This window comes from Bos mutus, chromosome 17, assembly GCF_027580195.1.
Source record: "Bos mutus isolate GX-2022 chromosome 17, NWIPB_WYAK_1.1, whole genome shotgun sequence".
NCBI lineage: Eukaryota > Metazoa > Chordata > Mammalia > Artiodactyla > Bovidae > Bos > Bos mutus.
Window position 1 is genome coordinate 43,277,671 of NC_091633.1, and position 22,862 is coordinate 43,300,532.

At 41.2% G+C, this 22,862-nt stretch overlaps 1 long non-coding RNA gene across 1 annotated transcript in view; it reads left to right on the forward strand.

The window, feature by feature from the left end:
* Positions 1-303: 303 nt before the first annotated feature.
* Positions 304-22,862, forward strand: part of LOC138991447 (uncharacterized) — a 95,115-nt gene continuing 72,556 nt past the window's right edge. Inside the window, exon 1 of the long non-coding RNA XR_011467389.1 lies at positions 304-540. This is a non-coding gene — a long non-coding RNA (uncharacterized lncRNA). The remainder of the gene's footprint in view (positions 541-22,862) is intronic.

Consider the following 22,862-nt stretch of genomic DNA (forward strand, 5'->3'; position numbering starts at 1 on the left):
AGTTTAATACCACACAATCCCTTCTTAGCCCGACCTCATTACACCTGATACTAATGAGGGACTAGCATCCAATGGTCAAGGCTCAGAGTTTAATGTTGCTACAATCACCCCAATTCAAAAGGCCTTTATCAGCACAAGCGTGGGGGAGGAAAACATCAGGCTCTCAGCAACGCAGCCAGCTGTAAAGAATGTCTCAATGAGTTCACCAACGTGTGAACTTCAATAGCCCAGCAGGATCTACTTATATTTGAAGATTATTTAGGCATCAGCTGCAGAGAGGAACTGCCTCTGAAAATGGTGCCTCTGACTGGTTACTTGTGTGGCAAACCCCAGAATGTGGAGCTCTCCAGAGTAACTTTCATTCTTATGAGAGTCTGCATCTCACTCAGCTTGGAGTGTCATTTCTCCTGCTGGGGGTGTCTGGACAGCTTGGAGAGAGCAAGTGGACTCTAAGGACACGGAAGAGTTGAACGTTAGTTACTTTTGTACAGATCAACAGACAACCTGCTACTTCCATGACAAATGCTTTTTAAATCCAAGGTAAGAGGGATACACACAGTTCACATGTGCTTACAAGGGCATGAGTAAAAATATCCTGGGACTCTTCAACTTGGGGGAACTCTGCATCTGTGGCTGCATCCAGGCCCTGCTGGAGTAAATGGCCATGAAATTTAGCTGAAGGAAATTTCTTTGCCAAAAAAGAGAGGTTTCTAAGACCTAGAGCAGTGTTTCCCAAACTGATCTCAACAGGGTGTTAGTATATGTGAGGAGATAAAAGGATTACATGGATAATGCTTGTGAGAGACTGAATTAAACAAGTTAAAATTAAAATTTTAAATGTATGTATGTGTTAATAACTTTCATGCATAACAGAAATCTATATAAAAACATATGTGTGCGTGTATGCTAAGTTGCTTTAGTCGTGTCCAGCTCTATGAGACCCTGTGAACTGTAGCCCACCAGGCTCCTCTGTCCATGGGATTCTCCAGGCAAGAGTACTGGAGTGGGTTGTCATGCCCTCCTGTGAGTAGCAATAAAAAGCCATCTTAATAAATGCAATATTACCAATCCCATCAATCCACCTGGGTGCCTGTATCTGATTGTGTCCTCCTCTCTCCCAATGTAACCAGTTTTCTGAATTTTGTGTTTGAGTTTTGCTTTTCATCTGGTTCAACTATATGTATATGTAGTTAAAAATTTATATGCTTTTGAATTATCTTTATATCAATAGCATACTGTAGACATTTTTCTGAGATATGCTCTTCTTTCAACTATGTTCCTGGCTTTTACAGGCATTGATATGCACAACTGTACTCATTTTCATTGTTATTATCTGTTCTATGAATATCCCACAATTTTACCGCTCTCTTTTTTATAGATATCATGTTGGCTACAGTGGTTTACTGTTACAAACAGTGGAGTTACAAACTTTCTTGAACATGGTTCCTGGGGCACGTGCACAAGAATTTCTCTAGGGTACATATCTAAGAATAGAATGTACTGGATATGAGAGTTGGCACTTCAACTTTGTAGGATAAACCAACCAAAGTGATGGTTACAATTTTTATTCACTCCAGACTTTTAAGTTCATTGCTGTGTATCCTCATCAACACTTGGTAATGTCAGACTTAACTTTTTTTTTTCTGCCTATTTCATTTTGATTACCGTTCTCATTTCTCTTGTGAGTTTAATCATCTTTTCATGTTTATTGGTCATTTCAGTTTCATCTTCTATAAATGCTGTCTATGTTCTTGCTTGGTTTCTAATTAAATTGTTTTTTCCTTATGAATTTGTAGGAATTCGTTCTGCATTCTTCATTGGAATTCTTAATTATATGTTTGTAAATTTCTTCTCCCTATCTGTGTTTTTACTTTCTTAAAGGTATCTTTCATGAAGAGAAGTTTTACATTTTAATACAGATGGATTTATTAATCTTCTGCTACAGTTGTGCTTCCAGGGTCTAATTTAAGAAGTATTTCTCTACCCAAAGGTTGTAAAGATGCTGTCCGTAATATTCTAAATTTTTGCTTTTCACATTTAATGTGTTTTTAGTGAATGGATTTCTTTCCCTCAGGACTTCTCTCAGTTGTGGGCCTCCCTGAAGGGAGACAGAATGCAACATTTCCCTGTTGAAATTTGGCCTTGGGTTTATTTTTCAGAAGCCTCTTTAGGAATGTCTTGAAACACACTTTGAGAACCATGGCTCTGTAGATAGAAAGAAACGAAGCCCACTTTCTTCCTAGTCTTGACCAGTTCTGGAACCCAGATCAACTGTGGGGTCACTTCCTTGTGATTTGCTTTCCTTAGTTTGAAAATAATTGCCTTAGCTAAAATGTAAAAAGCAATAAACTAATATGTGTCAAAAACACTAGGGTAAAAACATTAGTATGCTGAAACAGATAAAAGTCATTTTAAATATTCACCATCCCCTCTCTTCACCCCATGCCTGTCACCGGGGACAGGAGTATTGTGTGGGAGGTTCCTGCCTGCTGGGTTCTCCCCTAGGCTTTCCTGTGAAGAATCTGGGGAATGGCTGGGTGGCAGGAGGGCAAAGAGGCTGAAATGATGAATCTGATGAACAGCTTGAGGAGGGGTGGTTCACAGGGGTTTGGGGCATAGACAAGCCTTGATTCCTACCTATTGGAAAGTTGTTGGGGGAAGAGTTGAGAGTGAGAAGTTTATAGAGCAAGAGGCTCAAAACAACCATGGAGTATGAGAGAACTGGAGAGATGTGTAAAGGGACTTTACAAAATAGTGCTGTGAATAATAAAATAGACCTCTTTTAATGCCCTTGAAGAGGTACAAGAAAATATCAGAATAACTTTAAGTTGCTGGGTTTCTTTTATTGCAATGCCACACTAAGGCTTACCAATTGGGGTCACAGATATTCTAAGATTCTTTTACTCATGTGATTTCATTTGATCATAACAATAATTCAGTGAGGTGGGTGGGTAAAACATTACTTATCCCATTTCATCTCTGAGAATACTGACTTAGAGACGTCAAGTGACCAAGTCTAAATTTGAGAGTGGGTAGACAAGATTCAAATTCAGAACTCATATATGGAGTGTCTGTCTTTCTACCATACCATGCAGCATGTAGGGAAGACAGATGTGGATGCTCTTGGATAAAATATTTGTGCAAAAACTAATCACTTCCAAATAAAATGACTGTTTTCTGTTATTTGGGTTTCATGATCATAGTTTCTTAAGAAATGCCACAATTTCTTAAATGTTACTCAAAAGATTACTGCAAAGTACCTGTATCTTATATAATTTTGTAAGATTATTTTAACCCAGTGTTTCTCAAGTTTAATTCACATAAAGATGACTTTATTTAAGTAAATGGACATTTCCATTAGTAATAGGAGTATTGTATTCATAAATTCATAAGCATATAGTTCAAATTTTTCTGTATATTCCTGAGAAAATGATGGCAGAATGGCAATGGAGGAGGCAACTTAACATTTGTGTTCAATAAGATTAAAAAGTTAACCATCCCTAGGGAAATAAGCCCCCTAACAATTCAGTGAAATACGATAAGATGTTCGCATTTGCTGAGAAATGTATAATACTTAACACTACGGTTGAGAGGATCTCACTTTTCCATTTCACAAAACACATATGTATATTGTGTACTTTCAAGTGGCTAAAAAGGGGTCATCTTAAAACGAGATTAATATAACTATTTCTTGGTGTTGCAAGGATGATAGAGGATTTCAGGTGTTGGAGATATTTCAAGAAATTGTTATTAAGTCTCTCTTACTCCTGGCAATTAATTTTCAGCAGTTTCAGCTGAAGTTAATAGCATTTTTTCCTTAACTGAGATTTTTTTTTTCTTCAATAATGCATTGGGAACTGAGATTTTTTTTTTCTTCAACAATGCATTGGGAGTCCTATTGTAGCCCCATCTTGGCTGCAGTGTGCAGTTGTTCTGTGCATCATTTCTTCCAGTGATTGGAATAAACATGAACAGGTACCCCAGTACATAATAAAGTCAGATCTGTGACCCCAGTATGATAGCAACAAAAAGTGATTAATAGTTTGTTGTAATGAGGCAACTGGCATTTAATAAGTTATTGATTTTTCTTAGCATCCTACTAAAATGATTTGGAATGTGAAAAAAAAATCTTCTATTCATATAAGGCAGTATTGATTAAGTATGAATTCATACACTGGGATTCTAGATTGTTATCTCGGGGCCAGTGCATATGACCTGATGAATATTGATAGTATTGTGCCCATCAGTGAATTCCCAAGGCACCGTTTTTTCGTCAAGGAAGAATGAAGTGTTTAGTGTGACCCTGAAATCACTTTGTAGCAGATCCAGAGAAAGTTTGTTGATGATTCAGAGCAAGTGGCTGCAGATTTAACTTGTTGAACTGGATTTAATTTGTTCCAGTTGTTTCAGTATTGTAGTTATGCTTAGAAGATGTTTCCTATTGATATTCTTTTACTTCATTATTTTTATGCACATTTTTCTTTGCTCAATAAATTCCTTCTCTATTTTCTGTATGGCAAACTTCTAGTCATCCTTCAGGACCCCACTCAAAAGTCATCTCCAGGACCCTGTTCTTGGTTCCCTTGGGAAGATTTTGTTCTCTTGGATCCTCCTACCACCCTTCATTGTACATAAGTCTTCAATGCAGAGGGATAATACCAGTAATTGTGGGTTTTTTTTTTTTTTGACTGTGCTGGGTCCTCATTGCTTTGCACGGCTTTTTCTAGTTGCGGTGTGTGGGCTTTCCGTGGAGGTGGGGTCTCGTTGTAGAGCACAGGCGCTAGGCACGCGGGCTTCAGTAGTTGTGGCCTGTGGGCTCTAGAGCACAGGCTCAGTAGTTCTGGTGCACGGGCCTAGTTGCTGGATGGCAAGTGAAATCTTCCTGGGCCAGGGATTGAACCCATGTCCCCTACACTGGCAGGCGGGTTCTCATCCACTGAGCCGCCAGCGAAGTCCAGTAATTATGTTTTATATCTGCTCCCTACTAACCTATGAACTTCTTTTGGACAGGGAAGTAAACTTTTTTTGGTGACTTGTTTGCCCAGAGAATTCCCAGTATCTGAGAAGAAAATATTAATACACAGCTGGTTATGTGTAAATACTTGCTGCTGTTCCACAGTGGGTAGGTGTCTCTTCACAATACCAGAAACGGAAACTTCTTGTTCCACAGGATTTGAATGAGCTTTGTACTACCTTGGAATTGGGGAGATAACAGGTATCACTGTGCCAAGTATCTTTATTACTCCTACTGCCACCACTACTCATGGAGTGCACTGTGCTGAACACTTTAAAAAGCACAGAATCTCAGTTTCTCAGTATGGAGCAAGGTGATTATCAAGTTCTCCATTTTAGAGATAAAGCAAGGCTTGATACTTTCCCAAAGGTCACATCACTAATAAGTGGTGAATCAGAGAATCAAATCAAGGTCTCTCTGACCCCACAGCCCGTGTCTCCACTCTGACTTGAGACACTCTGGTAAAGGTTAATCCAAACCAGGAACCCAAAGTTCCACCCTTAGAGATTAACTTCATTTTGAGTCTTGTAGGTTTTACAGGGGGCAGCCGTGATAGGACGAGAAAACATACTCAAATAGAGTATTCTAATAGATTGGAAATAGTTGATGAACTGTAACATATTAAATTCCTGCCAAATATTTTCTAATTTGCAAGGAGATCCAACCAGTCCATCCTAAAGGAAATCAGTCCTGACTGTTCATTGGAAGGACTGATGCTGAAGCTGAAACTCCAATACTTTGGCCACCTGATGCGAAGAGCTGAGTCATTTGAAAAGACCCTGATGCTGGGAAAGATTAAAGGCAGGAGGAGTAAGGGGAAGACAGAGGATGAGATGGTTGGATGACATCACCGACTTGATGGACATAAGTTTGAGTAAACTCTGGGAGTTGGTGATGGACAGGGAGGCCTGGCCTGCTGCAGTCCATGGGGTCGCAAAGAGACGATTGAGTGACTGAACTGGACTAATTTCTCAAGATGGGTCAGTCAACAACTAGAAAAAAGCTTTCCTTTTAGCAGTATTTTACATGGTAAAGAAAATACAGAAAAGGGAGCCAGAGAGAGGATCTGAAAGGAGAGCAGAGGTGCTAAAGACTAAAGGGAGTTGGGGAGGGATTCCTTTTGGTTTTTATAAAGGCTTTGACCACCACTGAAATAATGGTGTTACTTCAAGTAGATCAAAATAGAATGGGAAATGCAACACCCATCTAGAGTGTAGTATTGGTTTCCTTTTGCTGCTGTAATAATGTGTGGTTTAGAACTCCGGAGATTTTCCTGCTGGAGGAGCCTAGGAAAGAAGCTATTTCCTTGCCTTTTCCAGCTTTTAGAGACCGCCTGTATTCCTTAGCCTGTGATCTCTCTTTCCATCAAAGCCAGCAGCATGACTTCTCTGACAGACTCTAGCCCTCACTCTCTTGCTCCCTCATTCACTTAAGGACCCTTGTGATTATTTTGGGCCACCTGGATAACACTGGATTATCTCTCCACTCAAAACTTAATCATATCTGCAAAGTCTCTTTTACCACGTAGGGTTCCATATTTACAGATTCTGCAGATTAGGAGGTAGACATCTCGGGTATAGTATTCTGCCTCCCACAGATGTGTTAGAGTGGAAGTGAGAGAGCAGGAGATGGGTTCCAATCTTGATGCTGTCATTGCAAGTCATGTACCTTGGGGCAAAGGAGGCTGAGGAGGAGTAAGGGGAAGACGGAGGATGAGATGGTTGGATGGCATCACCGACTCAATGGACATAAGTTTGAGTAAACTCCAAGAGTTGGTGATGGACAGGGAGGCCTGGCCTGCTGCAGTCCATGGGGTTGCAAAGAGTCAGACACGATTGAGTGACTTGAGTACCTCAGCCTCCCTGGTCCATGGCTTCCTGGGCCATTGCTTTCTTTACCTAAATGCTGGGAGACATGGCTTTGGCTAATTAAAAGCCAGACTTGTTTTTACACACCTGCAAATGATAACGTTGTATTTATTTAAGGCCACTGCTGAACATGTCATTAGTCTTTCTAATGGTGTTTCTGCAGGTTCTCGGCTGATTTCTGCTCACCATCCAATATTTACTTACACCTTGCCTACAGAGCCTGTAAATTTTCAGTTTCTCATTTTAAATAGGGAGCCCCAATTCTGTAGTGTGGTCGATACATTAAATATCCACAGCCAAATTGCTTAACACCCAGGTTTTTATCCCCTTCAAATTAAAGCTTTTAAAACACCCGGACTCCATGCTGGCTGAATGACACACAGACTTTCTATCGGCTCTCAGGGGCAGGTGATACTGGTTCCTGTCAAGTTCTAAATCTGGATGCTTTTTTATAGTGGAACAACTAAAAGGAATTGCTTCCTTATGATATATAACCACTACTTATTATAGACTGATCCATTTTGTAGCAGGGAGGTGGCAGGCAGGGGGCTGGAGGAAGAACCAATCTTAGACCCGAGAGGAAGTAACCTTCTAATTGCCTTTTCCATGACAGCATCATAAGCTTCTTTATGGCAGCTTTATTTCACAGTGACCTGCCACACTGCTCTAATTTTTCTGGTGTCACTCATGCAGGTTTAAAAATGATTGGTTTTATGGCTTTTATTTGGGAATTTGTCAAGGTTTTACATTCGCGGAAGCCGTGAAGCAGTGGCCTAATAGTTCATAATTTGGTGTTTAAAAGATATTGGTGGGTAGCCTGCTTGTGCCACAGGTGCCTATGGTGATCACATCCTTATGCCTAGTGGGGAAATCTCCATAATTTCTTTTATGCTACAGTAAACCTTTGCTGTCAGAAAATGCCATTCCAGGTTCCAGAGGGCTCCTGGCATCCTGAGATGGGAGAAAAGCCTTTCAAGCTTCATGATCAGGTTGATATTTAAACCTAATTCCCATGAAATGTACTTCAGGTGTTAGTAAACCCAGACTTGGGTCAGCGTATTCTGGCCAGCCAGATTTACGCACTCTTTTTTTATGACTCACAGTCTGGAAATGAAAAGCACTGGCCTCTGAATTCTCTCTAGCTCCCTTGCTCTCTCTCCGTAGGATCTCAAAACCCCTAACAGATGTTTTTAAAAGCTTCACTTTTGAAGGCTGTCTTGGCCTCCTGCCACTGTGTATACTTTAAGGTTTAATGAAAATTGGTGTCTCCCGAGCTCTCCTCCTAAGGGGGGAAGCAGCTCCTCTCTGGTGAACTTGCTCATTCCTGCTCAGAAAGAACACACGGGGCTGGTGAGGTCGTGTGTAAACACGCAGCACACACACCTGCTCTGTCCCTGGCTCCTTTCTTTCCTGGCTGCCTGGGTTGCCTCGGTCCGGTGCATACCTGCTGGTGTTTATCACAGTTGGTGTTTTTCACCCCGAGTGCGCCTCCGCGTAGCCGGTGCTTATTTGAGCAGTGGGCGATCTTTCTGAAGTGACCTCCGCGGGCCGGGAGATTTATGGTGGCGTTAGCTTTCATTATGTGTGGAGGCTGCCTCGTGAGCTCACTGCGTCGCTGTCAGAGGAAGAGCAGAACGCTTCCCAGAATAAGCCTCCGGTATTATCTTTGAACATATGTTCTTGATTAAACGAGAAGAGGAAAGTCTCTCCGTTTTTCCCACTTGGAGGTTAAAGTGGAGGGTTTGTCTAAAAACAGATTGCAGTAAATTGTGGGTTTATTTGAACAGTATGTCAACATTATTTACTCATGGAAAAAAAAATCTCAAATTGATAGGTTTCTTTTAATTACCTCATCCTGAAAGCTGCTCTCCACAAACAGAAAATATTTCAGAAGCCATTTGGATAAGTCTGGAAATGTTGAATTACTGGAAACCTGCCGAGAATAATACCTTTGAAAATGTTTCCGTCGTTCTGAGTGTAAGAAAACTTGATTAGGAAACAGCTTGTCACTGAGCAAACCGGTATTGCCTTCTGTGATCTTGATAGCCTCCTGGTAAAAGATGGCTTGCAAGATTCTTGCCTAATGATGATCACGCCATCCTGAAAAACAGGTACCTTTCTGAAGCTAGGGTGTTACTGTCGGTCACTCAGACCACAGTGGCCTTGTTTAACCCCACTATGATAATATCTTTCTCTTGGGTTCTGTCCAGAAAACACAAAAGCTCAGTGAAAAAAGGTTCAGTAATTGAGTGAGTGCTGGGAAAGTCCAAAGCGCTCTTCTTGCAAATCCAGGCCAAAGCACATTTTATAGACAGTGTCTTTTGACTTCATTGCTTGTTCTTGACTAGATGAAAAGATGATCTGATAGATACAGCCATTCCCAGGGCCCAAATCTATTTAGTGGATGAGGGAGGTAGTTGAGGGGAAGAGAGGACAAGGAAACTCACATGCCAGTCACTCATATACACATACACCCTGGGCTCATGTCCTTCTGTGACATCCTTTCAAAACTGCTTCTGATGTTTGCTTTCTGTGTGTGTGTATAAGGGACTGTGGAGTGGTGGCAGGGGTTCTGTATGTGAGAGGTTGGGGTGAATTTGGGGCCAGCATATCATGATCTACCCTGGGCCTCAAGTCCTTTGCGCACATCCCATACTTCGGGCGATGTTCCATGCAACAGCATATTGTGTTGCATTTACCTCTTGGGAAACTTATAAGCAGAGTGTTTCTCAGAGTATTTCATCTGAAATGGACATATGCAGGACTGACTCCAGGACTGCTGTGTGTGCTGATACAGTTGTTTGGTTGTTAAGTATTTTTAAATGTTGATATCGCTATCAGTTGGTCAACCACTGCCTGAGATTCACAGCCAGGCACCAAGTGTGATTGGGCACTAGAGCCTCACCACCCTGGGTGTATGTGTAGTTGTCTTGGCCTGAGCTTCAGAGAGGCTTCCCTGCACCTGCCTAGACCCTCAAGGCAGCCAGAGCATTGAACTCCTTTGGACCCAGTTTGGGTCTGTGTGGAGGAGGTCAGACAGAAAGAGACTTGCCAGGGCAGTGCTCCCAGTCATGCCAACAAAATTCACTTTGTAAAAGAACTTTTGAGTCATTTGGGACATCAAAGGTCTTTCTTCCTACCCTTGCAACTCTTTCCTCCACATACCAGTGTGAAGTCCTGAAGCCTTCACTGTGGAGACCAGTTCAAGGATGGAAGATGTAATTCTAGCCCCAGCTCCAACACTTAATAACTCCGTGACCTTGGGCAAGGGACTTAACCTCTCCACGCTGCAGTTTTCTCATCTGCAGAGTGTTGATATTGGCCTCAATTCCTTCCAGCTGTAACAACAAATGATTTTAGTCCTAAATTTCTGTTTACCAGCCTATTCAGCCACCCCAAGTGGAATATCAATGGCTATTCCATTTATGCTTCAAGGAAAAAAAGAAAAATAACATCACCTGCTAACAAATAATGTTTAAACATGAATTAAGGTAAGAATGATGCCAAGTGCTCTGATGCAGCCTGAAAGAGGGACTTGACAGGCACAGGAGATGGCTGGCTTGCTCCACCCTTGCTCACTGCATCATCAGCACAGGTGAGCACTCTCGATGAGCTCAGCTGATGGAGCTTCATGTTAATAGAGCCCTGGCCACTGATACAGTTCCTGCTCCACCTGGCTAAGGTCATCTTATCTCGTGGTGCTACCCTAGAAACCACTTGAAAAATGTGCATTGTGGTTCATGCCAATGTGCAAAGGGCCCCTAGAAAGTATGTAGATGTGTCAGTGCAAATTCATTATGAACAGGAAAAATAATCTCAACGTACAAGCAATAATGTCATATACTTGACATAGAGGGGCATTGTGTCAATGGGATTAACATTGTTTTTGATGACTTATTTTGAGTATTGCAGTTCTAAGTTATACATCTTTTTGATTTTAAAAAAGTTTTTGCTCTTTCAACTGGTGATTTTTTTTTTTTTTAATATGTTGGGTGTGTTTTGAGATGGGGGAGAGGACGGTAAGGTTCTACCTTTTATTTTAGAATAACTATCATTCATAACTTTACAGCCAAAATACAGAAGTTCGTTTTGTAGACTTTTTTTTTTTTATCAACCTATTCCCTCCATGGAAACTATCATTAATCATATAACATAGTCATCAACAAGGATTACTAGGACCAAAATACCATGATAGTTACTCTTATCTGCTCTTGGGAAGGTTGTTGTTTTATGCTTGTTAAGGACAGACAAATTTATAGATTTGTGTGTGAGTCTATGGCTTTCTGAAAAGTTTGAGTTCTGGCCCAAGCTGTATGTCTAAGAGCTTCAGTGTCATGGTGTCGATAGACAAGGGTTGTGGTGGTTTTGGGGTCACCCTTGTTTTTTTAGGAAAGTAACTTTTTAATCTAAATTCTCATCCCATATCTCTGTTTCACTTTGGCTTCCTCTCTGTCCCCATAAACAAAACTCCTACCAGGCTTGAACTCCAGCTTGGTTTTAGGAATCACAGCCAGCTTTTTTCATAAGCAACACTGCAGACACTTAATGAAAGAATTTAAGCTGAGAAATTTAGTACTCTTGAATTAGGACATCCTGGGATTTGTCCCTATTCAACACGCTTCTTAATTTAAAAGCTAAAAAATTGATAAATGTCACCTCCAAATGCACATACTAAATTCAGAATATAAAAATAGCTGCCTAAGTATAACACACACAAGTACAGTATGAATGGGTTGATGTTCCTTCAGCAGTTTAACCTGTCAGTATCTCACGCTGAGGATTTGTCATTGTTGTGATAGCATTTTAGGTTTGAAACTGACTTTCCTGTAGTTCTGGACTTATCAGCCATCCTTTGCCCATCTTCCTTCCTGTGTATGTAAAGGAACCTGCAAGACCCCTTGGTCAGTCGAAGCATGATCCACCAAAGCTTAGCAGTGAAGGAAGAATCTGTGCCTTGGGGAGGGACAGCCAGGTTTTATGGCAAACATTTGTTCCCAAGACTCCCCTTCCACTTAGGGATTTCTTAGTATGGTATTGTCACCACGTTCATCCCCATCAGACATTCCTCCTCCACTAATTCTCAGGACCAAGAGTGGGCTTAATTCTCCTCTCCTTAATTTTCCAAAGCACAGTGTGGCTGTGACCAAACTGTAACTTTTAAACAAATTTTTAGGTACCAAAAACTTGGGGTAACAAAAGAGAAATAAATACTAAGAGTTACATAAAAACAAATGATCTGGTTTGCAAGATTCATCTCTCTGCCTTGTTTCTGCCTCATTGGGAGAAAAACTTCTATCTACCGCCTGGTGGTGACCTCTGGCCAGGTCCCCAAGAGAGAAGACTGTTCCCTTCCCACCTATCTCAGTCTCTCTCTTTCCAGTCATAGACCTTTTTCTCTTGGATGACAGATACTGTCAAAGTCCATCCTTAATTCTATGGCCTCTAAAAGATCAGAATGAACCTGGCTTGGCCCAGAAGCCTTATGAGACCTACAGGAGGGTGAGGTGTATTTATGTCTGGGCAGTGTAGGAAAGTCAGGACCAAATCCCAAATGCTTTCTTATAATAATGATTATGACCCTTTTTATGTTTACAGCATAATTGCCAGTATTAGAATTTTTGTCAGTACACTTGAAAGAAATGGAAAATTAGCAAGTCAACAATCTTTATAGAACTTCCATGATATAACAGCTCTTATTGGCCACTAAGAGTTGGACACGACTGAGCTACTAACACACACATTGGTTGTGTTTTATCACTTCTCTTGAACAATGTGTTGATTTGACTTATTCTCTTCAAGCTTCTAAGGGCAAAGTTCTTCCTTGTTCCAGTGAATCTTTTTTTGTTTGTTTGTTTTGGTTTGATGTTACCACTGCCTTATGTCCAATCCTAGCAAGTTATCCTCCATCCTAAAGGAAATCAGTCCTGGGTGTTCATTTGAAGGACTGATGCTGAAGCTGAAACTCCAATACTTTGGCCACCTGATGCAAAGAGCTGACTCATTTGAAAAGACCCTGATGCTGCGAAAGATTGAAGGCGGGAGGAGAAAGGGATGACAGAGGGTTGAGATGGCAGGATGGCATCACCGACTCAATGGACATGAGTTTGAGTAAACTCTGGGAGTTGGTGATGGACAGGGAGGCCTGGTGTGTTGCAATCCATGGGGTCGCAAAGAGTTGGAGACAACTGAGCAAGTTATCCATTTGTTCTACATCATGTTGCTTCTGTCCATCTAATGGACATCATAATAATAGCCTTCATACTTGGATGTAGCCAAAATAAAATTTTCACATCATTTAAAATATATTAGTACACTTATGAAGCTTTCTCTGACATACCAAAGTGCCATAGGACCCTCTTTGACAATAACTTTAGTACATTATTAGGGTATTTGAACAAGATCAGAATCTTCATAGTGCATGTTTTTGGCTAATCTTATTATATAAGCTTGCCTTTAGTGTGCATGTGATAGGTATGTAAAAGATATTTGCATTTAAATTTCCTACTTGTCTGTGAATTCAGGTATACGTGTATGTTTTAAATAAGAAATATGGCAAGGAATGTTGGCTCACATACAAAGATCTATAGATGACTTTCTCAGCACGGGCCCTTGGGTTTTGTGGTGCTGTGACTACCTCAAAACAAAGGGAAATGTTTTGCTATGAATTTCCTGTTCCTGGAAGACTACATGGTTGAAAAAATGTCTTCTTTCCTCTTGAGAACTATTCATGTGCCAAAGTAAGAAGAAGCCCTTGAAAGGATTACTCAGTCTTCCCGCCACATTTTCTCCTCACCCCCAAAGTCTAATAATTTTAAAAAAGAGATGGAAGAGCACTTGTCACTAAACTGCTTAACACTTTAAAATAGCCAGATGCAGTGCAGGCATCTCTGTCAGCTTTGGACTCGCACCAACCATGAAAATGCTCTGTCTTTTTTTAAGGAAATAAATTGCATACATATCTCAAAAAGTATTCCAAAAAGTGCTTTCCTTTTTGCTTTGTCTGAACTACTCACACGTAAGTTTTAACCATGCTCTGAATCCATAAGCATTTTCTTTAGCTTGCGTAACTTCACCACCTTCTCTGCATATTCACCCAAGTGACTGCACTATGTCAGTTGGTTGCTAAGAGGTCAAGATCCCTGAAGAAGACAGGAAGAGACATTGAGATAGGTTATGAAATGCACCCCCCCCCACTTTTTTTTTCTTTAAATAAATGAAGAGATCAAAACTCAGAGATTGACTGGCTTCTGGAAGCCACAAACCAGTGGGTAATGGACTAGGACCCAGACTTCCGTGGTTGATTTTAAGTTAGTAACTGCTGCAGCTTTGGTGAAGCCCCTTGAATACTGCTAGGAGTTCTATACATGTAAGGTGTCCATGGAAGGTTGATGAAATTGTTGTTGTGCTCAATCCTTTATTGAAAGTACAGAATCCACTAAAAGTTTGTCTACCTCTAATAAATACTTGAGGGTAAAGAGGACCCCTTTCTTTTAGCCAGCCTTCAGCTATCTCTTCTGAAATGACTGAGAAAATACAATTCATTGTTATTTATTTAAAGTTTTCAGAATTTAAAGCTTGTGAAATCTAGGTGTGAACACATAATTGTTACAGAATCACAACTTCAAAATAAGCATTTATTTTGAAAACAACAAATACTTATGAGAACAGTTTTGTCTAAAATCAGCAGTTTAGAAAATTATTTCATTAAAATGTCTTTATCTTCCAGGTTCAGCATCTAATTTGACAAAGAAAAGAAAATACAATGTTTATGACACCTGACTGTGGAACATTCTTAGGCTTGTTGATTTGTGATGGTTTTCATTCACATTCATCTTAATTTTTATCCTTTCTTTAAATTTGGGCTGCAATTGTTTGATATTGTGATTATACAAAAGTAACAAAATGATCCACTCTCCTAATTCTGTGATTAGCTTTCACGTTCCATTGTTCTATTGAATCCCTCACTTACCTTTTGCCCTTTCTCCCAGTACATCCAGATGACTGAGGTTTACATATGTGTCATTTTCTCAATAATGTCAGAAACCCTCCAGGAATAGAGGCAGTATAGCAGTGCCCCCTTCTTTATGGTAGAGATCCTGGAAAAGCACCGTTTGCACTGGGTAGGTTACCTCTGGAGAAGGCAATGGCACCCCACTCCAGTACTCTTGCCTGGAGAATCCCATGGGCAGAGGAGCCTGGTGGGCTGCAGTCCATGGGGTCGCAAAGAGTCGGACACGACTGAGTGACTTCACTTTCACTTTTCACTTTCATGCATTGGAGAAGGAAATGGCAACCCAATCCAGTGTTCTTGCCTGGAGAATCCCAGGAACGGGGGAGCCTGGTGGGCTTCTGTCTGTGGGGTCGCACAGAGTTGGACACAACTTTAGCGACTTAGCAGCAGCAGCAGGTTACCTCTCAGTTCAGTTCAGTCGCTCAGTCGTGTCTGACTCTTTGCGACCCCATGAATCGCAGCACGCCAGGCCTCCCTGTCCATCACCAACTCCCGGAGTTCACTCAGACTCACGTCCATCGAGTCAGTGATGCCATCCAGCTATCTCATCCTCTGTCGGCCCCTTCTCCTCCTGCCCCCAATCCCTCCCAGCATCAGAGTCTTTTCCAATGAGTCAACTCTTCGCATGACGTGGCCAAAGTACTGGAGTTTCAGCTTTAGCATCATTCCTTCCAAGGAAATCCCGGGGCTGATCTCCTTCAGAATGAACTGGTTAGATCTCCTTGCAGTCCAAGGGACTCTCAAGAGTCTTCTCCAACACCACAGTTCAAAGCATCAGTTCTTTGGTGCTCAGCCTTCTTCACAGTGCAACTCTCACATCCATACATGACCACAGGAAAAACCATAGCCTTGACTAGATGGACCTTTGTTGGCAAAGTAATGTCTCTGCTCTTGAATACGCTATCTAGGTTGGTCATAACTTTCCTTCCAAGGAGTAAGTGTCTTAATTTCATGGCTGCAATCACCATCTGCAGTGATTTTGGAGCCCAAAAAAATAAAGTCTGATACTGTTTCCACTATTTCCCCATCTATTTCCCATGAAGTGATGGGACCGGACGCCATGATCTTCGTTTTCTGAAGGTTGAGCTTTAAGCCAACTTTTTCACTCTCCACTTTCACTTTCATCAAGAGGCTTTTGAGTTCCTCTTCACTTTCTGCCATAAGGGTGGTGTCATCTGCATATCTGAGGTTATTAATATTTCTCCCAGCAATCTTGATTCCAGCTTGTGTTTCTTCCAGTCCAGCGTTTCTCATGATGTACTCTGCATAGAAGTTAAATAAGCAGGGTGACAATATACAGCCTTGACGTACTCCTTTTCCTATTTGGAACCAGTCTGTTGTTCCATGTCCAGTTCTAACTGTTGCTTCCTGACCTGCATATAGATTTCTCAAGAGGCAGGTCAGGTGGTCTGGTATTCCCATCTCTTTCAGAATTTTCCACAGTTTATTGTGATCCACACAGTCAAAGGCTTTGGCATAGTCAATAAAACATAAATAGATGTTTTTCTGGAACTCTCTTGCTTTTTCCATGATCCAGCAGATGTTGGCAATTTGATCTCTGGTTCCTCTGCCTTTTCTAAAACCAACCTGAATATCAGGAAGTTCATGGTTCACGTATTGCTGAAGCCTGGCTTGGAGAATTTTGAGCATTGCTTTACTAGCATGTGAGATGAGTGCGATTGTGTGGTAGTTTGAGCATTCTTTGGCATTGCCTTTCTTTGGGATTGGAATGAAAACTGACCTTTTCCAGTCCTGTGGCCACTGCTGAGATTTCCCTATTTGCTGGCATATTGAGCACAGCACTTTCACAACATCATCTTTGAGGATTTGAAATAGCTCAACTGGAATTCCATCACCTCCACTAGCTTTGTTCATAGTGATGCTTTCTAAGGCCCACTTGACTTCACATTCCAGGATGTCTGGCTCTAGATGAGTGATTACACCATCGTGATTATCTGGGTCATGAAGATCTTTTTTGTATAGTTCTTCTGTGTATTCTTGACACATCTTCTTAATATCTTCTGCTTCTGTTAGGTCCATACCATTTCTGTCCTTTATTGAGCCTATATTTGCATGAAATGCTCCTTTGGTATCTCTAATTTTCTTGAAGAGATCTCTAGTCTTTCCCATTCTGTTGTTTTCCTCTATTTCTTTGCATTGATCGCTGAGGAAGGCTTTCTTATCTCTTCTTGCTATTCTTTGGAACTCTGCATTCAGATGCTTATATCTTTCTTTTTCTCCTTTGCTTTTCACTTCTCTTCTTTTCACAGCTATTTGTAAGGCCTCCCCAGACAGCCATTTTGCTTTTCTGCATTTCTTTTCCATGGAAATGGTCTTGATCCCTGTCTCCTGTACAATGTCATGAACCTCATTCCATAGTTGATAAGGCACTCTATCAGATCTCGGCCCTTAAATCTATTTCTCACTTCTACTGTTTAATCATAAGGGATTTGATTTAGGTCATACCTGAATGGTCTAGTGGTTTTCCCTACTTTCTTCAATTTCAGTCTGAATTTGGTAATAAGGAGTTCATGGTCTGAGCCACAGTCAGCTCCTGGTCTTGTTCTTGTCGACTGTATAGAGCTTCTCCATCTTTGGCTGCAAAGAATATAATCAATCTGATTTCGGTGTTGACCATCTGGTGATATCCATGTGTAGAGTCTTCTCTTGTGTTGTTGGAAGAGGGTGTTTGCTATGACCAGTGCATTTTCTTGGCAAAACTCTATTAGCCTTTGCCCTGCTTCATTCCATATTCCAAGGCCAAATTTGCCTGTTACTCCAAGTGTTTCTTGACTTCCTACTTTTGCATTCCAGTCCCCTATAATGAAAAGGACATCTTTTTGGGGTGTTAGTTCTAAAAGGTCTTGTAGGTCTTCAGAGAACTGTAAAACTTCAGCTTCTTCAGCGTTACTGGTTGGGGCATAGACTTGGATTACTGTGATATTGAATGGTTTGCCTTGGAAATGAACAGAGATCATTCTGTCGTTTTTGAGATTGCATCCAAGTACTGCATTTCGGACTCTCTTGTTGACCATGATGACTACTCCATTTCTTCTGAGGGATTCCTGCCCGCAGTAGTAGATATAATGGTCATCAGAGTTAAATTCACCCATTCCAGTCCATTTCAGTTCGCTGATTCCTAGAATGTCGACATTCACTCTTGCCATCTCTTGTTTGACCACTTCCAATTTGCCTTGATTCATGGACCTGACATTCCAGGTTCCTATGCAATATTGCTCTTTACAGCATCGCACCTTGCTTCTATCACCAGTCACATCCACAGCTGGGTATTGTTTTTGCTTTGGCTCCATCCTTTCATTCTTTCTGGAGTTATTTCCCCACTGATCTCCAGTAGCATATTGGGCACCTACTGACCTGGGGAGTTTCTCTTTCAGTATCCTATCATTTTGCCTAGCGTCATTTAAAGAATGTTTGCTATGGTATCTATAAGTCCATGTAAACGTGAACCATGATATTTGATTTTAATTTGTTTGGCAGCCAGATTGCCTCAGTTCCTTGTCCCAGGCTAATTTTCAGGGCTTCTTTATGGAATCTAATCCAGGATTATGCTCAGTCATTTGAGACTGCTATGAAGCAGGGTCAGGCTGCCTGCTGTCTGGGTGAGAGTAATTTGTTTATTGAATAGCTGGAACTCAGTGGAGTTTATTCTTCTGTTGTTGTCTGAAAACATACTCTTGGATCTCCCTTCCCCATGCATGGTTTTCCAGCCATTTTCAGGTGCAGTATATTAAGGTCCACTCATATCTTCTCCCTTCCCTCCTAATAACCCTAACCTGCAGCTTCTAGGAAGCTTAGGTTTTCCCTGGAGAGAGGACAAGTGTGGTCTTTTCTTTCATTTTTCTCTTTTTCATTTCTCGTCAGTTGTTGCCTATGGTTCTCTCTTCCTTCTTTGCACATAGCCAGGGAAGAGGGATTAGGGACCAGGTGGAAATGTCTCTTATCTGTCAGTGTTATGATCTTGTCTCTGTACCCTTGATTTTCTTCCAGAACCCTTTACCCTCTGGCTGACTTACTGTGACCCTTAACAGTATACTCACAGCTGGCCTCTCCTTGCAGCCTGCTTAGTCTTGAAATCTAACCTACACTCCAACCTACAATCGGCTCCTGGACCACTGTCAGCACCTGCCTTCAGAGAAAATTCTCTTTCATATATGTGTTCTCACTTGCTACTTTGGTTTCAAATCAATAGGTTTGTTGTTTTAGTTTGACTTTGTTTTTCCACCCTAGGTGCTTTCCCTCATTTGATTTGAGTCTAGCAGTGTACTTAAAATTTTGTTTCATGCCAGATATAGTTATTGTAGGGTCTCCTACCATACTGAGTCTACTATACCAGGGAAGCAGAAATTAGACCTTTGAGTTTGGGAAGTTTTGCAAATATCCAGATAGAGAGAAACATGACCATCTCCCTTCATTGCAGACTTGCCTATTCTACGATTGCGTCTGTTCCTATGTGATCCCTCTAAGAATCTATTTTTAAATTTCTAGTTTTATTAGTCTGGACAGTGTGGTAATAGCTGGACTGACTTTTTTGTGTTTTAGTAAGTCTTTTTTTTTTTGGATCTTATGTGAATACTTAGTAGTTACTGTCTCCAGCTTTGGGGCTTTAGCCAGAATTCTGAGACAATAGGAAATGTTCCATCTTGTTCTGTGGTACGTAGTGCATGGTTGAGCCCTGGTGTTTTTAGACCGTAATTCTTAGTCTCATTTGAAAATGTAAATACTACTTAAACTAGTTAATCCCAGCTTTCTGAGGACCTGGGCTCTACCATTAATTGAGTTGTCTGGTGAGAACTTTGGTTGGCAAACTGGTTATATGTTTGACTTGAGGTTTCTGGTGCTCTTCTACAAAGTGTAAAGATTTAGAGTAGCCACCATGGCATATTTGGGATCTTCAACATATATTTCTAGAAAATGAAAATCAGTAATCTATCCTATGATGTTTTCACCTTGAGCTTGGACTTCATTGAAATAAGCTGCATATGACAGGGACTTTATAGTAACAACATTGGAGAAGGGGGTGTGAATGCGAAAAGCTCATGAGAAATCAGGTTAATGGCTACCACAGCCATTAAGAGCAAAGCTACTGGTTTCTAATAGCTTTAGCAAAATTCCACATCAAGAGGTTTCCCAAAGGTATCATGGAAGGCTTCGAGAGGCTTTGACAACTTCAAAATACATTGAGCTATATTGTAGACCCCTGACTATCACTCAAATGTTATTGAACCCTAGAATTTTGCACTCTGGCTTTGGAGGGAATGATGCTGAAGCTGAAACTCCAGTACTTTGGCCACCTCATGCGAAGAGCTGACTCATTGGAAAAAGACTGATGCTGGGAGGGATTGGGGGCAGGAGGAGAAGGGGACGCCAGAGGATGAGATGGCTGGATGGCATCACTGACTCGATGGACTTGAGTGTGAGTGAACTCCGGGAGTTTGTGATGGACAGGGAGGCCTGGCGTGCTGCGATTCATGGGGTCGCAGAGTCGGACATGACTGAGCGACTGAACTGAACTGAAGTTTTCTAAACATAGGTCTCTGAGAATGATGGTTTGAAGGGTCTATTATCCTCATGTTTTAATACTCCTTGTCACTCTACAGCCATATATTTATGCTATGCAGTCCTCTGGCCTTAATTGATTGGATTAGGGTGGACAACTTGACCCCTTCTAGGCTTGAGCTTTCTTTCACGAATTTGGAATTGGCTCCAAAAAAATATAAAGTCTGTACTTGTGGCTGAATCTTAAGTCTATAAAGTCAGGCACTGTACATGGAGAAGCATAAAAGAGACAGGAAAAAAGAGACACTTTTTCTTGTCTCCTGAGGGTTTTCCAGTTTCCAGGGCACTAACAGCTCTCAGAGTTCTTCTAATGAATTTTCCTTTTAGAAAAATTACACAAGTTAATGTCTCTTCTTTAAAACCAAGACAGCTTTGACTAGACAGAGAGCCCTCTAGTTTTATAGTATTACTTATAGTAATTTATGTGAATTCTATGAACATGATTTTACTTTTGTTTATGTTGTGAAAGGAGGGGGAGACGTGTAATAGAAAGAGGGTTACTGCATTGCTCAGGATTCTGAGTTGCAGACAACAGACTCCATTAGAGTTAGTCTAAGCAGAAAATGATAAATTTAAGAGTATTAGTTCACAGCAATTTCTGAACAGAACCAGGCTTAGAAGCTACATCACAAAAACAAATCAGCCAAGTACAGCACATCCAGAAGAATTGCCCAGCTATACCATGGCATTATTCTTAGAGGCACCTGTGATGTTGAAGTCTGGGTGGCAGAAATGCTTCCAAAGCTACCCCCAAGTGAAAAGGGTTCCCAATCCCAATTCCAGCATGATTCTGACATGATCTACTTGGAGAAAGAATCAAACTCCACAGGCAAAGGGCTCAGTCCCATAAGACCACCCTTCACTTCAGATGCTAGTCACGTGTCTAGATTATTACCTGTGTTTCTGACCTAATGATTGTAAATCAAAGGTTTGCATGACCCCCTCTTTGGGTTTGATTAATCTGCCAGAACAGCCCATAGAACTCAGGGAAACCCGGTTACTCAGTAAAGTACCAATTTATTATAAAAAGATATTAAAAGATATGAATCAATAGCCAGCCAAAGAGATACATAGAGGAGATCCCAAAGAGGCTTCTGTCCTCTGGTATGGTGCCACAGCATGGCAGAGTCACTGATTCTCCAAGAAGGGTCAAAAACTATCCTTTTGAGTTTTTATGGAGACTTCATTGCATAATCATGATTGACTAAATCCTTGGCCAGAGGTGCCAGATTCGACCTCCTTTGCCTGGAAATCAATGGATAGGACTGAAAGTTCCAACCTTTTAATCATATGGTTGGTCCTCCTGACAACCAGCCTCCACCTTGGGGTGGGATCCAAAACTCACCTTCTCTGAAGCTTTTTTAGGAACTGGGGAAGAGGGACTAAATATCCCGTTGCTCTTATAGGTCAGGACATCACAAGGGTTTGGGAATCTGTGAGCCAGGAACTGTGGATGAAGACCAAATATATAAGAAATACATACACACACACATATATATGTATACATTTGGTCATCTGAATGACCTAATATATGTATATATTTTCCTATGCGTCAGTGTCACACCAGGAAAAGCCAAAGATTTCTTCCACTGTGTTTATTGGAGGAACCTGTCTGACTGAGGGTTTAGCCACTGCCTCAAATTACTTTCACCTCCAAATCAGTGGTTGCTTGTGAACCAAGAGTTCCAAGAGGACATAGAGATTTTGATAAAACAGTGAATCTGAAGAGACCTAGAAACAAGACAAGGAGGTCACAAAGGGTGGAGACCTCCAACCTGAGGCAGGAACCTCAGGATCCAGCAGTGGGTTCCAGCTTAACCCCCTTGACTAGCCACACCTTGATGGACACCAGCAGAGGGCACTCAAAGACTAAACAAGACCAAAAATACCAGCTAGCTGGAAGACCAGAGTTCCTCCTTTCAACTTCCGTCCCTCCCTGGAGGCCATCTTGGGAAGTAAGAGGGAGAGAAGAGCCCTCTTAAAGGATTTGTAAGAATCATCACTGAGAGGAGATTTAACTTTGAATTGATTGAATATTTACCTCAAAGAGAGTGAGTACAATAGAGATTTTTCTAAAAGCAGAAGAGACTGAAGTTTAAATTTTTTAAAAAATTCTCTCTCTAGCTACTGAGTGGGAATGGGGCCCTATAGCAAATTGAGATTCATAATAGAAAATGAGTTACATATTTTACACTTTTGAGTTGTAATGTTTACATCTCAACCTCCCTGAGTGCAAACTGGGAAAGCTGTACGCTCCCTTGGAGCGGCATCTGGTGGTGTTTTGGAAATGGCTGGGTGAGAGTCAGGAAGGGACAGTGGTAGTCCTTTCCTTTTTGTTGGAGCTGATGTTGACAGTACAAGGCATGCTAAGTTTCGGGTGGGCCAAGAGAAG